Raw genomic sequence first — 20742 nt, 5'->3', positions numbered from 1 at the left:
CCTTTTAGAACTGCACAGAAACCCGCAGCATACTGCAGTCAACAAAGAACAAGCGATTTCAGAAATGGCATAGACTCTGTTGATTTGGGCGGGGGGGGGCGATATAAAAAAAAATCCTTCGGTTTGAGCTGCTAGTTTTTTTTTTAATATAAATCTTCGTTTGTTATTATGACGATAATAATAGCTTAGTTCACAAATTCGCCGACGAGATCCACGCACCTTTTGCGAAAAACTAAAGGTCTCTCGCTCTCGCGCGCTCACTCGTGCGCTTTCTCTTACTCGTTTCATGCTATCTTTCGTAGTGCAGTGCACGTGTATGCAATCTTCCTGTCGCTTCAGAACCCCCCTCTTCCCCCCCCTCTCTCTCTCTATCTCTCTCTCTCTCTCATAACCTGACACTCCTCCCCCGCCTACAGTCTACGCTTTCCCAACCCTTCCCCCTCTCCTATTCTCCTCTCAGCTGTAGAATAACAAATCGATCAGGCTCGCGCGCGTGCGCACCTTGCAGACCTCCCTCCCACTCACTCACTCGCTCGTTTACTCCTCCTCCTTCTACCACCGCACATCGATTCGGGTGTGAGGAGGGGAGAAAAATAAGAAGAAAGAAAGAAAAAAGACGTTAGTTCGGAAGAAGAAGAAAAAAAAAACTAAACTTGGCCGATCCAGTCTCCACAGTCGAGCTACACGAGAAGATGACGAATTGTTGATATTATTTTCTTTTTCTTTTTTTTTTTGTTGGATAATTTTTACACAACCAACTTCGAACAACAACAACAACAAAAAAGAAAGGAGGATATATCTATATACCTATATATTAAATACATACGACACGTTTTTATATCGGTGACGACTAACTTACACGCACACATCGGAATTAATAAGTAATAAAAAAGGAGCACTCGCAACTTCGAAAAATTCTTTCTTACCGGGACTTGAAAAAAATATTTTTTCATCAACGAAAACGCTACGCATTTTATTGGAAATTAACACAAAAAGGTAGAGGAAATTTAAAGCGAAACAAAAAAGGTCAGTATTTGATAAAAAAAGATTTATTTTAATTCGCTTGTATAATATTAATAATTATTAATAATAATAATTAATAGTAATAATCTCTTTTTCTTTGATAGTAGGTTTTTTTTTTGTGGTTCTATAGAATTTGAACCGAACCAAACCTAAAACTTTTGGATACTTATGCAGAATACGGATCGTGCTGAAATAACACCGTTATTATTTAGAACCCCATCCATCTTAGCATGGAGAGGGGAGTGCGTTTCGTAACTATTCTATACTTTCACCTAACAATTTAATGAAGAAAAGATATCGTAAAAATAGAATTTAATTTGAAACTCAAAGATAACACTGTCCGTAATTCAGGATAAAAAAAAATAATAATAACTGTTTGAATTCTGTAGAAGTACCGTTCTTTTTTATTTGGGGGAGGGATGGGTAGACTATATTTTGCGCTGTTTCGGTTTTTGTTTTAAAGGTTGATCCATGTCACGCATGTATATTTCAAAATAACAGCGTCGTCTTAAAACCTTCCGACGTTTGTTTTGAAAAAAAAAATCTCATTCCGTTAAAGTTAAGAGAAAGAATCCTTTTTTCATTATTCAAATGTGATAGTCCAAATGTTTATTTCGAAGCTAACCGATTTTTCGAGCTAGGACCTAAGGGTAGTATCTGTTTTGGCCCGTTCAAAGGAAAGTGGGTACTAGTGCACTTATTGATCCGTGCTGAAATAATAACGTTATTATTAAAAAAAAAAACATTCTTAACATGGGGAGGAGAGGGTGTTTTGTACCTATTCTATACTTACAATTGAATAAAAAAACATATCATAAAACTTTAATTAAACTTGGAAATACGATTTAAAAAATAGCGCGGATCAAGTGCACTAGCACCGGAAAGGGAATTCCTGGGCGAAGGTACAGAATAGTTAACAAAGATCAACACCCCCTCCTCCTCCACTTTATTCATGATAACAATAGGTTTCTAAATAATGGGGCTATTATTTAGAAACCCATTCTTAACATGGGGAGGGATGGCTTGGTTAACTAGTGTACCCTAACAAATTCTCCAAGACTGAAACAATTATAACTTTTTGGTACTAGTGCAGAGATATTATTTTAAAAAAAAAAAAAACATTCTTAACATGGGGAGAGAGGGTGTTTTGTGCCTATTCTATACTTCAACTTTATAATTGAAAAAAAAAAACCCATAAAACTTTAATTAAACTTGGAAATACGATTTAAAAAATAGCGCGGATCGGATACGGATCACTCTCTGCGCTAGCACCAACTTTTTTCTCAATCAAGTGCCTCTTTTTTTCGGGGCGGTTTTGTTTTTCCTATATTAAAAACGGAATGTCCCCTTCCCGGGTTTGTATTACTGTACACATAAATTCGAAAAAGTTGTCAAAACACAAATATATAACAAATAAATGCTATCAAAGGCAAGATAAGTTACTTTTCTGCCAAACTGGATATATTTTTTGTGTTTTTATTCAATGTAACATATTTATTCAGCTCGAAAAACATACAATGTTTACCAATGTATTCGAAAATTCAAGATGGCGTCTCACACCCTCTTTAACACCGTAAGTTTGGAAAAAGGTGTTATAAATAAAAAACTATACAAAATACTATTAAAAATCCGCCGAATATATGTCAACCTATGTCACGGTAACATATATTGAGCGAGTTTTTAACAGTATTTTATCCGGTTTTTTATTTATAACATCTTTTCCCAAACTTACCGTGTTAAAGAGAAAATCAGACGCCATCTTGAATGTTCCAATACATCGGTAAACACTACATGTTTTTCGAGCTGAATAAACATGTTACATTGAATAAAAACAAAAAAAATGTATCCAGTTTCGTAGAAAAGTAACTTATCTTGCCTTTGATAATATTTATTTATATTATATTTGTTTTTTGACAACTTTTTCGAATCTGTGTACAGTAATACAAACCCGGGAAGGGGACATTCCAATATCTTTTCACGGTCACAAAAACTGCAAAACTTGATCGTAGTACGGTGGTCTGGGAGAAGAGGAGGAGGCGGGGGGCGAGCATCCAAATTCCAAATATCTATTTCTCAGTACTAGGACTTAGGCTTCAATCTATGAGGTATACGATCAAGGTGCTAGCCCTGAGGATCACCGGACCCTAGCTCGCGACTTTCCGGTTCCTTCAGAAAATCACCTCATGGGGACACCAGAAGATCCTGATAAAATACTGCCACAGGTACTTTACTTTGATCTTTTGCGCATTTTATTTATTTATTTTTTTTTTTTCTAACGTACTGTTTTCTATGTAAACCAAATATTCTGACCGTTTCAATGTTTTCATCTACAAACTCGAGGAAAACAACGCTTCAAAACGTGGAAGGTTTCCCCGCGTTACCAGCCCCGCTTACCCGGCCTCGGCCACATGGTTCTTAAATATAATAGCGGCGAGCGGCGCCGCGGCGGTGCGCCGCGGACCAATACTAGAATTTTGCCTATAAACCTTAATTATAACTTTGTCGTCGCCTATTTAAAGGCTTAAAAGTCACATTCAGGTATTTTAAGGCAAAATATAAATATTGTTTAGTAGTCATATTTATTCTGCCAAAATCATTTTTTTTTTTTTTTTTTTTTTTTTGTGGTACTTATGCATTTGCGGAAATAATGACGTTAAGTTATTCTTAATATGGGAAGAAGGTTTCAACTATTTCTGTAATTTCACTTAATAAACAAAGACATCATCGTATTTGGATTAATCGGATTACTGTCCTCATCTTCATTGTTATTTTTACAACGTTTCTGTCGATGTAACCTCCGGCCTTCTTCAAGTATACCTTGCCTCACCCCTTCCAAGGATCCATGGCGTAGTGGATAAAGTACTTGGTAAAATTCAGTTGTAAGATACTTTTCTGGTGGATGAAGATGCAATTCTCTTTGTGGGCGAAACTCAAAATAAAATTGCGAATTACTTAGGACTTCTACCATGTCATGGCTGACGAAATGAGAGCATGCTACTCCTGTGGATTAAATAAAAAGTTCCGTTCGAAATTTCGTGGAGATTATCAAGTTCGACAGAAAGATTCTGGAGTTCGACAAAATACACCCAAAGAAGATCGTGGAGTACATCGACCGAAACGTTGTGAAAATGACACTAAAGGATAAAACCGTAGCTCGAATAATCAAGATAATACTAATAATCAACCCACATCTAAATTTAAAAAAGAAAAAAAAAAAAATTTAAGCGCCAAGTCTATTTTTCTTTTTTTATATAAATCCGGGTCCATTCCGATATTTTTTTTTTTATATATATATATTCGAGATGAAGTTTGATCATTTTGGGGGATAATTGTTCTCATCTTGGTTTTTTGGGAGGTTTTTCTTCTTTTTTTTTTTTTTTTTTTTTTTTACAACGTTTCGGCAGATGTAGCCTCCGACACGTCGTATTTAAAAAAAAAAAAAAAAAAAGAAAAGAAAAACGGACTTGGCGCTGTTTTTCACCATTCACCAATAACATCCAGAGTGAATGCAACTGAAAACGGTCGGAGGTTACATCGGCCGAAACGTTGTGAAAAAACAACCAAGACAAGAACAATAGTCCAAACAAATAAACAAATACAAAAAATATTTATCAAGCCTCATCTCAAAACCTACAAACATCATATAAAAAAAGATACTGCAAAAATTGAATTTAACTTAATTCTTATCTAAAAATTTTTTTTATTTTTTAGCACTGACTATATAAGCGTCTTTTGGTTTTTCTCCTAAATCAAATAAGATTTATAAGCCCCGCCTCGTTTTCGTGTTAAGGAGTTTCTAAATAGTAACGTTATTTAGAACCCCATTCTTAACACGTGGAAGAAGGCTGACAGGAGGAATTTGTTTCTGTGCCTTTGTCCCGTATCAGGAAAAAAAATGAACTATTTATTGATCGCGCCCCTATTGTATAATTGAATCTATCGCGTTGCAATCTTTTAAGTTACGTTTTCGTCAAGTGAAATAACGGTGCTAGTGCAGAGAGTGATCCGCGCTAGTTTTAAATCGTATTTCCAAGTTTAATTAAAGTTTTATGATATGTTTTTTTATTCAATTGTAAGGTTGAAATACAGAATAGGTACAAAACACCCTCCCCTCCCCATATTAAGAATGGCTTTTTAAATAATAATGTTATTATTTACGTCCGGATCCACTCTCTGTACTAGTACCGAAATAACACGACTGTTTCTCTGCCGTACATAAAGACCAGTTGAATGATCAAATCAAAATATTGCATAAGAACAGGTCATTATATGGCTAAAGTCTAGCATTGTTTTGTTTTTTTGTTATTGTTTTTGATTAAAACAGATTCTTTTAATAAGATCAAAGTGTAGTATCTGTACTCGACTTCATCTTTTCTCTGCTCGCTCCTCAATGAAAGATGTGCTTGTACACTAAGGCACTTATTTTCGTTCCAGTCCAAAATGCCCTCTTTGAGGAGTTGGACTTAAACAGTAAAAAGCCGACCTCTGTGGGGAGGCAAATAAACAAGTACTAAGTTATTTACAATATTCCACCAAAAATTCAACGACAAAAATATTGGTGCTAATACAGAATGGTCCGCGCTATTTTTTAAATCGTATTTCCGCGTTTAAAGTTTTTTTTTAATTATTATTCAATTGTAAGGAATAGGTACAAAACACCCTCCCCTCCCCATGTTAAGAATGGCTTTTTAAATAATAACGTTATTTCAGCACGGATCACTCTCTGCATGAGTACCAAAATATTTTCCTGCTTATGAAGGGAATTCCGTTCGAAATTTCTATATAACTCCCACGATGGAAAAGTTCGCCATGAAACCCGCTTTTAATTAGGTGGGCTCCCTCAAAAAAATGGCACTCTGAATTGAGACAATATTTATGTCTCGGTAAAGAAAGATTACTTTTCTGACTACTAGCTAAACCGGGCATTTTTAATTGAATACGAATCCAGACTGGTTGAGGACTCGTGCACCGGTCCCGGAAATAGCGGAAGCAGTTTACGATTTAAAAAAACAGATTTTCTTTTTTTTTTAACTAATAACCCAACCGTTCGCATCTTAGTATCGTCTGACTTTTTACATGTTTTCGCGACTTTTCACGTCGTACACCGTTTCGGCCATTTCTGGGACTGATTCGGAATTATTTTTGGGTGGCCATTCTTTATAAGTACCCAGAACAGAAACGGCACTTATTAGTTCAACTCTTGAAGAAATTTGGAGTAGTTGAGTCAGTTGACATTGTAGGAAAACAAAAACTGGTGATTCTACAGAATTTGACCCAACCAAACTGACTTTTGCTGAACTAAAATTAAAATCTAGATTACGATTTAGAGTCTGAAATAAATTGGTTCAAATTCTCTAGAAGTATCGAAAAATGTGTTTAAAACGGGTAAATCACCGCTTGAAATGAGTTTTCGATAAACACCGTTCAGGGTTAATAATTACACGACAAATAGAATGCTCGTCGTAGGAAAACAATTTTCGATACTCATGCAGAATATGGAGCGTGTCATATTTATAGACTGGATTTTCAAGTTAAATTTACGGTAACTTTTTACTAAAGTGTTAGGTGAAAGTACAGAATAGTTTTTTTTTTTTGGGGGGGGGGGTTAAGCCGTCACTGTATTAGAATAGGCGTCTAAATAATAACGTTATTATTTCAGCACGGTTCGGTTGGTAATCTTCAGAAGTACCTGTTTTGTTTATTAAAATGTTAGGTGAGATTATAGAACCTTTTTTTTTTTTTTAAGGACACCTTCTCCCAATGTTAAGAATGGCTTTCTAAATGTTATTTCCGCACGATCCGTAAACTGTAAAAAGAAAAAAAAAAAAAAAAAAAAAATTCGTTTTTATTTCATTTTTTTTATTTTGTATGCACATTTTTTTCATGGTTTGTTTTCTGATTTTAAACATTTGTATAGATTTGTATATTTTAACGATTTCGGTGTATAGAAGGATGGGGGTTGCGGGCATTACTTATCTGTTTGTTTTTGAATTAAATGATACAACCGCGATGCGTAAGGCGGATTCTTCGCTTCTTCTGCCGATATACGTTGCATTTTCTTCTTTCATGCGAGCCGCTTTAATTCTAGCAACCACTACTCGTGCTGATAGTCAACAGACTCTTAGGGTGTGTGCAATTGTTTACCTGACTCCTACGACAAGGCTACGTTGCTGGGGAATTCTCGCATCGCTCTTCCCTGCAAAAAAAAAAAAAAAAAAAAAAGAGGGGGGCACTCTAATCCAGCTGCACATAACCCGGTCTGATCCGTAGGCATTTCCTTATTGTCGAAATGAAAAGACAATACTAATGCAGAATACAGTGCTTTTTGGTTCTTTTTTGTTTATTTGTTTTTGTTTGTTTGTTTGTTTTTGTTTTTTGTTTTTTTTTAACAAAAAAGAAAAGAATTTTTAGATAGGATTTTCTAATTAAATTTTTACAGTAATTTTTTCTTTTATAAATTGTTAGATGAAAGTATGGAATAAATTTTAAGACCCCCCCCCTCTCACCTCTCCGTAATGCGTTTCTAAATAATGTTATTCTTTTGACTTCTTCAATCTACTGTTCTCATTTTTTTGGTCGATATAACCTCTGACCTTTTCCAAGAGTATCTTGTCGAAGTCAGAAATCGACATTACTTTACAAACATAGGCCAGCGTAGCTTACTCCTTAAATGACTTTTTTCTTTTCTTTTTTCTTTTTTTTTTTCAAATAGGATTTTAAGTTAAGTTAAATTTTTGACGTTATTTTTTAATTAAATTGTTAGGTAAAAGAACGCAGCTTACAAAACGAATCTCCCATCTCCATGAATGTTTCTAAATAATAACGTTATCTCACCACACACCACGGTCCGTATTCTGCATAAGGCCCAAGTACGTCCTAAAATGGACTACTGTTGCCACATCTGGGCAGGAGCTACTCGCGGCGCGCCCTATTCTGCCTTGACAGTTCAAAACCAGCTTCGAAACCTAGTAGATGGATGCACTTTTTTTTTCTCCCGTGCAGAGTCTTTCCCGTTGCGAGCCTGTTTCTGTCCTATCGTTATTTTCTCGTTTGAGCTCCAATCTGTGGTTCCCCTTATTAAACTTTTACAAAAAAACACTCGACTAACTACAACCACTACCAACAATTTCCCTCACTCTCCATCTGTGCCTAAATCTAAACGCAGATTCCACGAACACAGCTTGTTTTCTAGAACTGCCCGCCTGTGGAACAGTGTTCTATTTTCAGCCAATTACAGTATGGTAACCTTCAAGTCTAATGTAAATAAGTTCTTGTTGAACTGTCTCCTTAAATAATCAAATTGTACCCAACTTATATCATTAACGATTACTACACTACCACTTTACATTCATTAACCCTTATCCTCGAGTGGCCTTCGGACTTTGATAAGTGGTGACTCCCTTATAAAAAGATTTTTTTAAAAAGTACCTCCAAAAATTTGTTGTTTCATCCAGTTCCCCTTTTGGATGGACGGAATATTTTAAGTCGGATAAACCCCTTGCCTTTTGTATAGGATAAAAAAAAAATGGTATCTGTTCTGATACTACACGTCACATTTTCTTTTTTGTCGTTGGTCGGCGAAGGAGGGATATCCTGGACTAAGGCAATTTTAGTTTTGTTCTTATCCAGAGTGCCGGTTTTTTTTTTGGGGGGGGTGCGAGGGGGATGAAGATTGCTAATTCTTATTATTTAGATTATTCGGACTATTCTTCTCAACTTGTGTTATTTTCCGCAAGAACCCGTGGCATAGAGGATAAAGTACTTGGTAAAACGCAGTTGTAAATGAAACTCTGCTGTAAATCACTTCTCAGCATCGACTATAGGACTTCTACCCGGAAGTTGGAAATCAATTCTTAGTACCTACAATAGGACTTCTATCCGGTCATGGTTGAGGAAACAATGAGGATTAAATAAAGGGCTCCATTCAAAATTTTGTGCTGAATGCAACAGAAATATTCCAGAGTTCGACTAGAAGGTTACATCGACTGAAACGTTGCGAAAATAACACTCAAAATTAGCACCGTAATCCGAAAAATCCAAATACGAATTATTGAAATCATCTGAGATTGCGCTTCAATGACGTAAATCTTAAAAAGTGTTGTTTTTTTTTTTGGGGGGGGGGGGTATAAATCAAATATGAATTATGAAACATTCAAATAAAGTTATATTAAATGTAAATTTCGTTTTAATATCATGGAAAAAATATTCCGAGGAAGATGTATCATGTCGAATATTGATTTTAAACAAATAAATGTTTTTTGTTTTGTTTTGTTTTTTAATCTGGGCGTTGTGTTTGGCTTCTAAGCGTATAACATGCGTATTGCATTTAAATTCATTTTCTTTTCTTTTCTTTTTTTTTTTTTTTTTTGTTAAAACGGACATTTTTTTTTTTCATGAAACGAAAAATGCATATTTAAAAATAACACAAAATAAACCTAATTAATAGAACATTTTGAATTAAACTACGGAAAAGGGAAGAAACTGATTTTTTTCTGGTATTTAAATGCAGTCTGTAATGTTTCGGTACTTTTCCACAATACCAACGAAATTTATTATTTTTATCCAACTGCTATCTTAACCAAACCCTAATCCTTACTCTTTTAGCAAAGGCATATGAAAAGGTTTACAAATTCCATATTAAAAGTTTCGAAAGTAATAATGATAGCCAAAAAAAATAAAATCGCAATCTAATTGATTGAAAAAAATATTCGTCTGCTAAGGAACAACAACTTAAGTAGTCGAACTAATCCATGCACACACATATTATATATATATATATATATAATGTGTGTGTGTTTTCCGCTTATCTCGGCATTTGTTTCCAGTCGTCCTAAACCTCCACTCGTCACTGGTATTTAACAATGTCGACTCAGGAGAGGTTTGGTTGGAATTGCGCAACTCTTGCCACAAAAATTTTACACGCAGACACCTTTACAGTGGGTATACAGAGTCTATCAAGACTGAAGGAAGCGCATATATATATATATATATATATATATATATGTGTGTGTGTGTGTTTATGGCAAAAATATGCTTATTATTATATTTCACCTTTTATTTATACCAATCCTTTAATTTATGAAGCTTAATGTAACTACAAATCATAAACAAATGACTGAAAGTCTATATTCCAAATTGCAAGATGTTATACAACTTCTTGTTTATTTCTTTAAGCATGCCAAAATGTTAAGTTCTGGACAGCACCTGTTTATCTTGAAATTTGGAATATAGACTTTTTATCATTTATTTCTCTCTCTCTCTCTCTCTCTCTCTCTATATATATATATATATATATATATATATATATATATATATGACAGGAAGACCTGACGATGCCCGGGATTGAACGATGATCAACGAATATTTCACACTCCTATATTCTTATTGTCATCGAAATCCGTGAAATCGCCCGGGAGGAAGCTTCACATACCTCCATGCAATCCAAAATGTATGTTATTCTACGTTGCACTCTAGAGAACCTACTGTTTCTTTTATAAAAGCATTTTATATAATCTTCTTTCTAGTTAACGAAAAAAAAAAACATTGCGAAATTTACATGCGAGGTTTGAACCTACAGACTACGTCATGCAAAAAAAAAAATAACAAAAAAATAAACACGCTATCAACTTACCAAAACTAGAATTTTGACGGCTCGTTGTTCTATCATTGTTGCTAAGCGACGATATGGAAAAAATGGCCTTACCGATGATAGATAAATTGAAATGACGGTTTCAATTATCGATTCTGATCGGGCGTATTCTGAGATAAAACTTGACTAAGATCACTCCTAGACTTATACACTAAATTTATATAAATTTTAAAGAAAATCTGGTCGGCCGTTTCGGAGTCTATAAGTAACGAACTCACACACACGTACAAAGTTGCATTTATATAATTGTAGAGAAGAGACTCCTGTCATACCTGCAGACAAGTCTTGCATGTGTCCGCAATCGTCATAGTAGGAAGTGCTAATTGCCGTTGATCGGGAGGTTCTAACTAAGTCGCAAAGCTACCGATGACTTCGTAGGCTAGCATCTTCACCTCAAGGTCACCAGCAATTAACACAAGAACTGAATGAAAATGAAGTGCCTATAAATGCTATGACAATGGGCGTTCATAGTAGATAGTAAAGAGTATTCAAAGACCGGAAGTTGAAATGTTGCATTAGCGTTTTTTGGGTTTTTTTTTTCTTTCTTTCATAAGTTTCGCGTATTTAAAAAAATTTTTTTATCAGATCAGGTAATTTTTTATTATACTTTCGTCATTATTTATTATTTATTTTTTTCTTTTATCTCTCCAACTTATTTTTGTGCATATATTAACTCGTTTCAGTGTGGAACATATTTTACGCAGATATAACGGTCAGTCAGAAACGAGATACCCGGTATGTTTGTCCAATGTGTCTCGAAGAATTAGCAAACCCAAAGTTAGTTCCTTTTTGCAATAACAACAAAAGATATGTCAAAATTATTCCAAAGAATGTGTTCTTTGTTTATTCTTTTCAAAAAAAGAAAGCGAAGCCATATTTGAAGTCTGCTAAATAAAAGTCGTTTTTTTTTCTTTTCTTTCTCTCTTCTTTCTCTTTTCTTTTTTTCATTTTTTATTCTTTCTCTTTTTTCTCTTTTTCTTTTCCTCTTGTTCTCTCTCTCTTTCTCTTTTCTCTCTCTTTCTCTTTTTCTCTCTCTTTCTCTTTTTCTCTCTCTCTTTCTCTTTTTCTCTCTCTTTCTCTTTTTCTCTCCTCTTTCTCCCCTCTTTCTCTATTTTCTCTTTTTCTCTCCTTTTCTCTCACTTTTTCTTTTATTCTTTTTTCTTTTTCTTTTTCTGTTTCTTTTTTTCATTTCTTTTTCCTTTTTTCTTTTTTCTTCCTTTCTCTCTATTCATCCTTTCTCTCTCTTCATCCTTTCTCTCTCTCTTCATCCTTTCTCTCTCTCTTCATCCTTTCTCTCTCTCTTCATCCTTTCTCTCTCTCTCTTCATCCTTTCTCTCTCTCTCTTCATCCTTTCTCTCTCTCTCTTCATCCTTTCTCTCTCTCTCTTCATCCTTTCTCTCTCTCTCTTCATCCTTTCTCTCTCTCTCTTCATCCTTTCTCTCTCTCTCTTCATCCTTTCTCTCTCTCTCTTCATCCTTTCTCTCTCTCTCTTCATCCTTTCTCTCTCTCTCTTCATCCTTTCTCTCTCTCTCTCTCTCTCTTCATCCTTTCTCTCTCTCTCTCTCTTCATCCTTTCTCTCTCTCTCTCTTCATCCTTTCTCTCTCTCTCTCTTCATCCTTTCTCTCTCTCTCTCTTCATCCTTTCTCTCTCTCTCTCTTCATCCTTTCTCTCTCTCTCTCTTCATCCTTTCTCTCTCTCTCTCTTCATCCTTTCTCTCTCTCTCTCTTCATCCTTTCTCTCTCTCTCTCTTCATCCTTTCTCTCTCTCTCTCTCTCTCTTCATCCTTTCTCTCTCTCTCTCTCTTCATCCTTTCTCTCTCTCTCTCTCTTCATCCTTTCTCTCTCTCTCTCTCTTCATCCTTTCTCTCTCTCTCTCTCTTCATCCTTTCTCTCTCTCTCTCTCTTCATCCTTTCTCTCTCTCTCTCTCTTCATCCTTTCTCTCTCTCTCTCTCTTCATCCTTTCTCTCTCTCTCTCTCTTCATCCTTTCTCTCTCTCTCTCTCTTCATCCTTTCTCTCTCTCTCTCTCTTCATCCTTTCTCTCTCTCTCTCTCTTCATCCTTTCTCTCTCTCTCTCTCTTCATCCTTTCTCTCTCTCTTCATCCTTTCACGTATATTACTTACTGGAGCAATTGCTTGTTGCCTACCTCACTACACGTCATAGGAAATAGACGGTATTAGTCAATTTGATGACTTGCCCGATCACGTTTCACGATTTCTTTCATTTTAATATTGTCTTTAAATATAATAAATAAGAATATTCATAAACTAGTTTTTTGTTTTTTCAAATGTTGATTTCATCCAATTATGTCTCCTTTCATTTTCGCACAATTTGCTAAAATACATGTAAAATATTTATTTGAAAAAAAAAAAAATGTGAAAAAAATCATGAAGGTAACATTTTTTAAAAAATCATGTTACTTTTTATTTATTGTATTTCTGTGAAAAAGACTGTAAATATATATTTTTTAAATATATAAACATGTTTAAAAATATCATTACACGAATAGTCTCGTATTTATTTAAATATGATATTGAAAGGAAATAAACAAGAAATCGTGTAACGTAATTGGGCGGGGTCGCCAAATTGACTAACACTGTTTATTTCCTATGACGTGTCATGACGTAGACAACAAGTTATGGCTCAAGTTAAAGTGTGATCGACATGAAGTTGATTCGAGGAGGGTTAGGGGTAATTGACCCTAGTTTTAAGTCATGGAAAGAATCAAGTTGTTGGTCCCACGACAACATTGAGATTGACCCTAGTGCGATTGACTCCAGTTCGTTTGTTCACATTTTTATCAATAACCACGCCTTGGTTTTTAGTTCCTCGACAAAAGGAGGGTGAACCTGTAAAGTCACCCTTGTCCGTTCGTCCGTTCGTCTGTCTGCACTTTTTTTAATAGCTACGTCTTGGAATTTTTTGAAGTTTTGAACAAACATTAAACATAAGTAAAAAAAGTAACAGAACGGATTTTTCCGGGAAAACTCTAGTTGCCCCCCCCCCCCGGAAAAATCGATGCCTTGGATTTTTATAAAACTTTCTGAAAATTTGTAACCAACTGATTTCTATATAATTTTGTTTGTCTATACTTTGCGATAATTCTTGGGTGTGCCCCAGGAGCTATTTTAGGGTTAATAAAAACACTCCATTTTTGGGATTATTTTACCATATTTGTCCAAAGTTTTCTATGTATGTCTATTTAGCAGTTTTGCATGGTGCTGAACTCAAATTTAAATATGCTTAGGCCTTGAGGACTTTTGGGCCTAAATGGGGGGGGGGGACTTAGTAATTTCTTCTTTTTTTTTTTTTGCATGGTACAGAACTGAAATTTATATAGGTTAAGGCCTAAAGCTGCACTGTTTGTTCATTTTCACTAAAATTTGACGTCCCCTGGGGACTTTTCGGGCTAAATGGGAAGGGGGGATGCTGAACTTAGTCATTTTTTATGCCTCGTTCACTGTGCATTCATAGGGGACCATGCATGCTTCACTTGTTATTCTTCCAGTTTTTTCAATAAACTATTCAATTTTAACATTCTCCTTCAAAGCTAAGTTATACATAAAGTTTACTTTCAACTTTGAATGCAGTTGCCTGTTTTGCTTTTAACCGATTGTGTATTTAAATATGAAATCAAATGGCCCATGAAAGTAGCCATCAATGTCACTAGAGGTAAATTACACTTCTACCTACCTGGATAATTTTTTTGCATTTTAACTTATTTAAAATTTAGTTTTTGTTAGTAAAAACCTAAAGTCCATCAAGGAGACTTTGGGGGCTAAATGGTGGGGGTGGGGGGCAAATGCTGAACTTAGTCATTTTTTTATGCCTCGTTCACTGTGCACTCTCGGGGTACCATTCATGCTTCACTTTTTCTTTTTTAATTATGCACAAACATTAGTCATGGTTAAAGTACATTTTTGCCAGAACTGGTTTTTGCAGGATAACTCTAGTTGCTCCTCTGGGGGGGGGGCATTTTAGAGGTCAAATTGCCCTTCAATCATTCACTCGTGTAGGGGTTCCCTGCATGCTCAGCTTGTTTCATTTAATATCAGTACTTGTTGACTCTTCGTCGCGATTCGGGTATCTTCGGTCTGTTCCGTAATTCACACTCAGAAAACATTTAGGTCTATATGCTGTCCACTTCTACAGAAGGACCATTTTTGTTTCTCATATTTAAAGTTATGGGCATTTATCTCTTAAGCTGAGACATGTGGCACAATGTTCCGGAAGTGAGATTCAAGAGTCAGCATCTCATGAGAAGTAGCATTCTGACCTGCAAAGACTGCCTAGACAGCTTCGTCAGCATTCTCCCGTAGAGGCACATCAGCGGATTAGCAATAAACTAATCCCTTCTTAAAGAGCGTAGGAGAGACCTACGAGGGTTGACCTCGTAGAACTGCACATTAGCATCATACTGCAGTCAACAAGAAGAAAAGGCCATTTCAGATATGGTCTAGAGACTGCTGATATTCAAAATTATTATGAACTGGTCAGCGGTCAAGCAGAAGTGCCCGTTGTATTAGTTAGATCGTTCAAACGCCTCTTAACTTTAGGTCAAAGGTCAGGTTCACCGGCATCTTGCCATAAAGAATGACTCTTAGCTCGACTAACACTACAAAACCAAGCAGATTTTTTTCGCATCATTTTGAAAAGTATCTAAGTGTTATATTCTCAGGGGGACGCAGTTTGTGCAAGTGTTTTCACTAGAAAAAACGACAAAACACCGGTTACCCGAAAGCATAAACGACCCACCTATACCTTGCTTGCTTTGTCTGGAGGAATTTTTATTTTTTCATTTTGTTACTCACATATGTCTTAAATCTTTATTCAAATCAAGGGCTGTTATTTCCAAAAGCTGATCTGATAATTATACTAGACATCTCCGTTTCTTTCTTGGCGTTTTCGGTAAAACTAATTTTAATACAAATTGAATTCTGAATTGAAAAAAAAAAAAAAAAAGACAAGTGTTTAGAAAAAATATATTCCACAACATTGTTGTTCCCTGTTTCCAGTAACACTAAAGAAAAAAAAAATTGCTATTAATTTTTTTATTTTAAGGCAATCAATCAATTTTTGACTTGATTAAATTACTTATTCTGTACAGTGTGAAAGAGACGTGGATTTACAATTCTAAAAGAAAGGGCATTTCTAACTACCGGAACGTGAACATTTGTTTTTCATCATCAATAGACTTAAAAAGAAAAAAGGGGCATTTATTGGAAATTAACAGTAAAAAGGTTAGTATTTGCGAGAAAAAAAAATCGTTGTTACGCTTCTTTAACTTACATTTGGTGCTTCTACAGATTTTGAACCGAACTGCCCCCACCCTACCCTAACCCTAAACTAACTTTTAGTTTGGTTTGATCCAAATTCTGTAGAAACTAGTGATGGGACAATCCAATAGTTTTCAAGATGTCAATACAATTACCAATTCCAATAACTTAATTCTCGATTCCGATGCAACTATCGAATCTGACTCTTTTTTTTCTTTTTTTTCTTTTTTTTTTCTTTTTTCTTTTCTTTTTTTTTCTTTTTTCTTTTCTTTTTTTTTCTTTTCTTTTCTTTTTTTCTTTTTTTTCTTTTTTTTCTTTTTTCTTTTCTTTTTTTTTTCTTTTTTTCTTTTTTTTTCTTTTCTTTTTTCCTTTTCTTTTTTTTTCTTTTTTCTTTTCTTTCTTGTCTTTTTCTTTTTCTTTTTTTAATCTCTAACTATTTTAGTTATAGAGTATTTTTTGTTTGTTTTTTCTGTTTTGTTTGTTTTTTTCTGTTTGTTTTCGTGTTTGTTTTTTTGTTTTGTAAAAGCCCATGTAATATGTATACATGTGTGTGAGGATGAGTTATAGATTTTAATAATCGTTCTGGACATATATTTTTCCAATATCGATTCCAATACCCCGAAAAGTTCCGATTTTTCCCGATTGCGATGAATCGTCTTAACACTGCTAATACCATGCTTATTTACCCAATGAATGTTTTCATAATCCTATCCAGCACCTGTAAATTCCGCATTTTGGAATATTCAGTATTATCTTTTATATTTTTCACACTGTATGGTTGAGGCATCGTTCTGTTCAGTCCTTGGACGTCCACCCACCTAGGCTTCATCTTCTCTCTGAGAAAGGGTTATTTTATCGCTAATCACCTGAGACTCTTCTATCGTGAAAGCCGATGGGTCTGCTCAGGCATTTTGTAGTCCAGAGTTCACTTCTAATGCATTGCCTAGCCTCGACAATCACTCATTTTCACACGATTAGTGACATTCATTGGATGTGTAACTATCAGTATTTTATTTAATTTTTGATTTTGGAGCGATAATCGAGTTTTCATATAGCTTTAATCAGAACACAATTTTTGTTTTTCGTTATAACTTGATGGACTTAGGTTTTTATTAACAAAAACTAAATTTTAAATAAGTTAAAATGCAAAAAAATTATCCAGGTAGGTAGAAGAGTAATTTTCCTTTAGTAGCATTGATGGCTACTTTCATGGGCCATTTGATTTCATATTTAATGTCCGTAAAAGCAAAACAGGCAAATGCAGTCAAAGTTGAAAGTAAACTTTATGTATAACTTAGCTTTGAAGGAGAATGTTAAAATTGAATAGTTTATTGAGAAACTGGAAGAATAACAAGTGAAGCATGCATGGTCCCCTGTGAATGCACAGTGAACGAGGCATAAAAAAAATGACTAAGTTCAGCATTTGCCTCACCCCCTCCCATTTAGCCCTAAAAGTCCCCAGGGGACGTCAAATCTGGGTGAAAATGAACAAACGGTGCAGTTTTAGGCCTTAACCTATGTAAATTTGAGTTCTGCGCCATACAAAAAGAGGAATTACTAAGTCCATCATTTACACCCCGCCATTTAGCTTCAAAAGTCCGCAAGGCCTTAACATATTTAAATTTGAGTTCAGCACCATGCAAAACTGCTGAATAGACATACACAGAAAATTTTGGACAAATATGGTAAAATACTCCCAAAAAACAGTGTTTTTATTAGCCCTAAAAGAGCTCCAAGAGTTATCGCGAAGTATATACAAACAAAATTATATAAACTTTTTTTTTTTTTTTTTACATGGAAGTCATGACCTATCAAGGCCCAGAAGCCACTCGGGGGTAAGGGTTATTGCGTGTACAGTAATCAATGAGGGTAGCAATCGTTAGTAATGGAGATTTGATAAAGTGTCTTACTTAAGGGGGGCGGTTTATCAGGAATTTGTTTATGTTGGACTTGAAGACATCCAAGTTGTAGTCAGGTGGGAAAAGGGTAACGGAAGAGAGTTCCACAGGCGTGCATTTCTAAGGAAGAAACTATTAGTTACAATCACTTACAATTAGTTACAACTCTTCAGAAGGTTTTATTAACAATCTAAGGCATCAATGTTTTTAATAAACATCAAGTTAATTTTAAGTGTACAATTTTAGCCAATTTAACCCGAAAGGTACTCCTAAGGTGGCAACCGGAGATTTTTCCGGAAAATCCGTTCTTACTTTTTTTTTTGTACTCATATCATGTTTAATGTTTGTGCAAAATTTTTAAAAAAATTCTAAGACGTAGTTATTGAGAAAAATGCGGATAGACAAACGGACAGGGGTGGATTTACAGGTCCACCCTCCTTTTGTCGGGGTATCAAGAAAAGGTAATTCAAGAGAAATGTGTATAAATGTACTTATTTTATTTATTTATTTTTATATCAACTTTGTGGTTTAAATTCGATGAGATTCGGCTCTTACAACGAGGGCTGATTTTTCTACTTTTTTTTTTTCTCTCTCTTTCACAAAAACAAAAGCTCTGGTCGTAGACTCGAAAAAATAAATTAATTTTATAGTTAATTTTCTTTTGGGCCGGAAGAATGCGCGGAGCCTGGCTGCACACCGACATTTTTAAACATCGTGTATTTGGCAGTCGACGAATTCACATCTGGTTAGCAGTGTACATTTATTGTTTAATTTTTTTTTTCACTGTTTGTTGGCTGTTCTGTAAAATTCAATCGCGAGCAACACTGGGTCTTCTTGCTAGTTTTAGATAAAAAAAAAAAAAAATTAGTAAACATCAGCCGACGCTGAACCCATCCAAAAAACAGACTCTTTTTTTACTGTTGACTTTGATTAAAAATAAAAATGCTTTTTGTAATCTCTCTCTCTCTCTCTCTCTCTCTTCCTCTCTCTCTCTCTCTTCCTCTCTTTCTCTCTCTTCCTCTCTTTCTCTCTCTTCCTCTCTTTCTCTCTCTCTCTCTCTTCCTCTCTTTCTCTCTTCCTCTCTTTCTCTCTTCCTCTCTTTCTCTCTTCTCCTCTCTTTCTCTCTTCTCCTCTCTTTCTCTCTTCCTCTCTCTTCCTCTCTCTTCCTCTCTCTCTCTCTTCCTCTCTCTCTCTCTCTTCCTCTCTCTCTCTCTCTTCCTCTCTCTCTCTCTCTTCCTCTCTCTCTCTCTCTTCCTCTCTCTCTCTCTCTTCCTCTCTCTCTCTCTTCCCCTCTCTCTCTCTTCCCCTCTCTCTCTCTCTCTCTCTTCCTCTCTCTCTTCCTCTCTCTCTTCCTCTCTCTCTTCCTCTCTTCCTCTCTCTCTTCCTCTCTCTCTCTCTCTCTTCCTCTCTCTCTCTCTCTCTTCCTCTCTCTCTCTCTTCCTCTCTCTCTCTCTTCCTCTCTCTCTCTTCCTCTTCCTCTCTCTCTCTTCCTCTTCCTCTCTCTCTCTTCCTCTCTCTCTCTCTTCCTCTCTCTCTCTTCCTCTTCCTCTCTCTCTCTTCCTCTTCCTCTCTCTCTCTTCCTCTTCCTCTCTCTCTCTTCCTCTTCCTCTCTCTCTCTTCCTCTTCCTCTCTCTCTCTTCCTCTTCCTCTCTCTCTCTTCCTCTTCCTCTCTCTCTCTTCCTCTTCCTCTCTCTCTCTTCCTCTTCCTCTCTCTCTCTCCCTCTCTCTCTCTCTCTTCCTCCCCCTCTCTCTTCCTCTCTCTCTCTTCCTCCCCCTCTCTCTTCCTCTCTCTTCCTCTCTCTCTCTCTTCCTCTCTCTCTCTCTTCCTCTCTCTCTCTCTCTTCCTCTCTCTCTCTCTTCCTCTCTCTCTCCCCCTCTCTCTCTTCCTCTCTCTCCCTCTCTTGCCTCCCGTCGTTCACTAACGTTAGGGGTGGGGCGAGGCAGCTACTGATAATTTTTATTACTCCAGAATAAATCTTTGTTCTTGCGTGGTCGTCCATCTGCTTTTTTGGTGGCCGGGTGTTCCCCCCGACCTTAACTTACCGGTCGGTTTGGAAGCAGGCAAGGGGCAGGAAAAACAAAAGAAGCCTGTGAGTTGCGTCACAAAAAAAAGAAAAAAAGAGTCAGGTCGTCGTTCGTTGGTGAGACCTTCTGGCCGCCACCCTTTCTGTATGGATCGTAGTCAATAGTTATTGTTACATTAAATGTTACGTGATGACGAATCCAGAGAAAGGAAATTATTTTTGGAAAAAAAACAAAAAAACTTAGTAAATGAATAAATAAATAAATGGAAGCTAAACATGGCGTCTTCTGGGAAAATTACCGGTACTTATGCACTTACTGCGCTGAAATAATAACGCTATTATTTAGAAAGCCATTCTTAAGATATGGAGAGATGTTTTGTCATTATGTACTTTCACCTAGTAATTTAATAAAAGATATCGTAAAACTTGAATTTAATTAGAAAATATTATTTAAAAAAACACACAAAAAAAAAACAGTGCAATACAAGAAGCGTACAAATCAAACTATCGGAAATGTCCATGCAAAGAATAAAACATGACATCCATTCCTAAAGGAGATTTGGTATCTGTGTGTCTGAAGCCGAATATATACCATTACTTTTATAAATTGTATTGTGCTATTTCTTGGTACTTATACAGAGAAGGTAACGTGCTGAAATAACGAGGTTATTATTTAGAACCCCATTTTTAACATAGAGAAGGGACGGTGTTTTATAACTATTCTGTACTTTCACCTAACAATTTAATAAACAAAAGATGCAAGAATTTATTTAAAATGAACAGGTACGTTGTATTTTGCTGTGATAAAATAATATTTCATGTGTTTTGAAAACTAAAATTCGTTTTTTTTATACATCAATCTAAAGTTAATT

General features: G+C 35.6%; 1 protein-coding gene across 1 annotated transcript in view; it reads left to right on the top strand.

Annotated features, from left to right (window-relative positions):
- The first annotated feature begins 583 nt into the window (after window positions 1-583).
- The window catches only part of LOC145259956 (unconventional myosin-Ia-like), a 1146131-nt gene continuing 1125972 nt past the window's right edge, over window positions 584-20742 (top strand). The window contains exon 1 of the mRNA XM_080117933.1: window positions 584-1026. The gene's annotated coding sequence lies outside the window, so the exon portion shown is untranslated. The remainder of the gene's footprint in view (window positions 1027-20742) is intronic.

The sequence above is a fragment of the Euprymna scolopes genome, chromosome 35 (assembly GCF_053919585.1).
Source record: "Euprymna scolopes isolate OS-2025 chromosome 35, ASM5391958v1, whole genome shotgun sequence".
Taxonomy (NCBI): Eukaryota; Metazoa; Mollusca; class Cephalopoda; order Sepiida; family Sepiolidae; genus Euprymna; species Euprymna scolopes.
The sequence above is the reverse complement of the archived record's forward strand: the minus strand, read 5'-3'. Positions and strand labels throughout refer to the sequence as shown.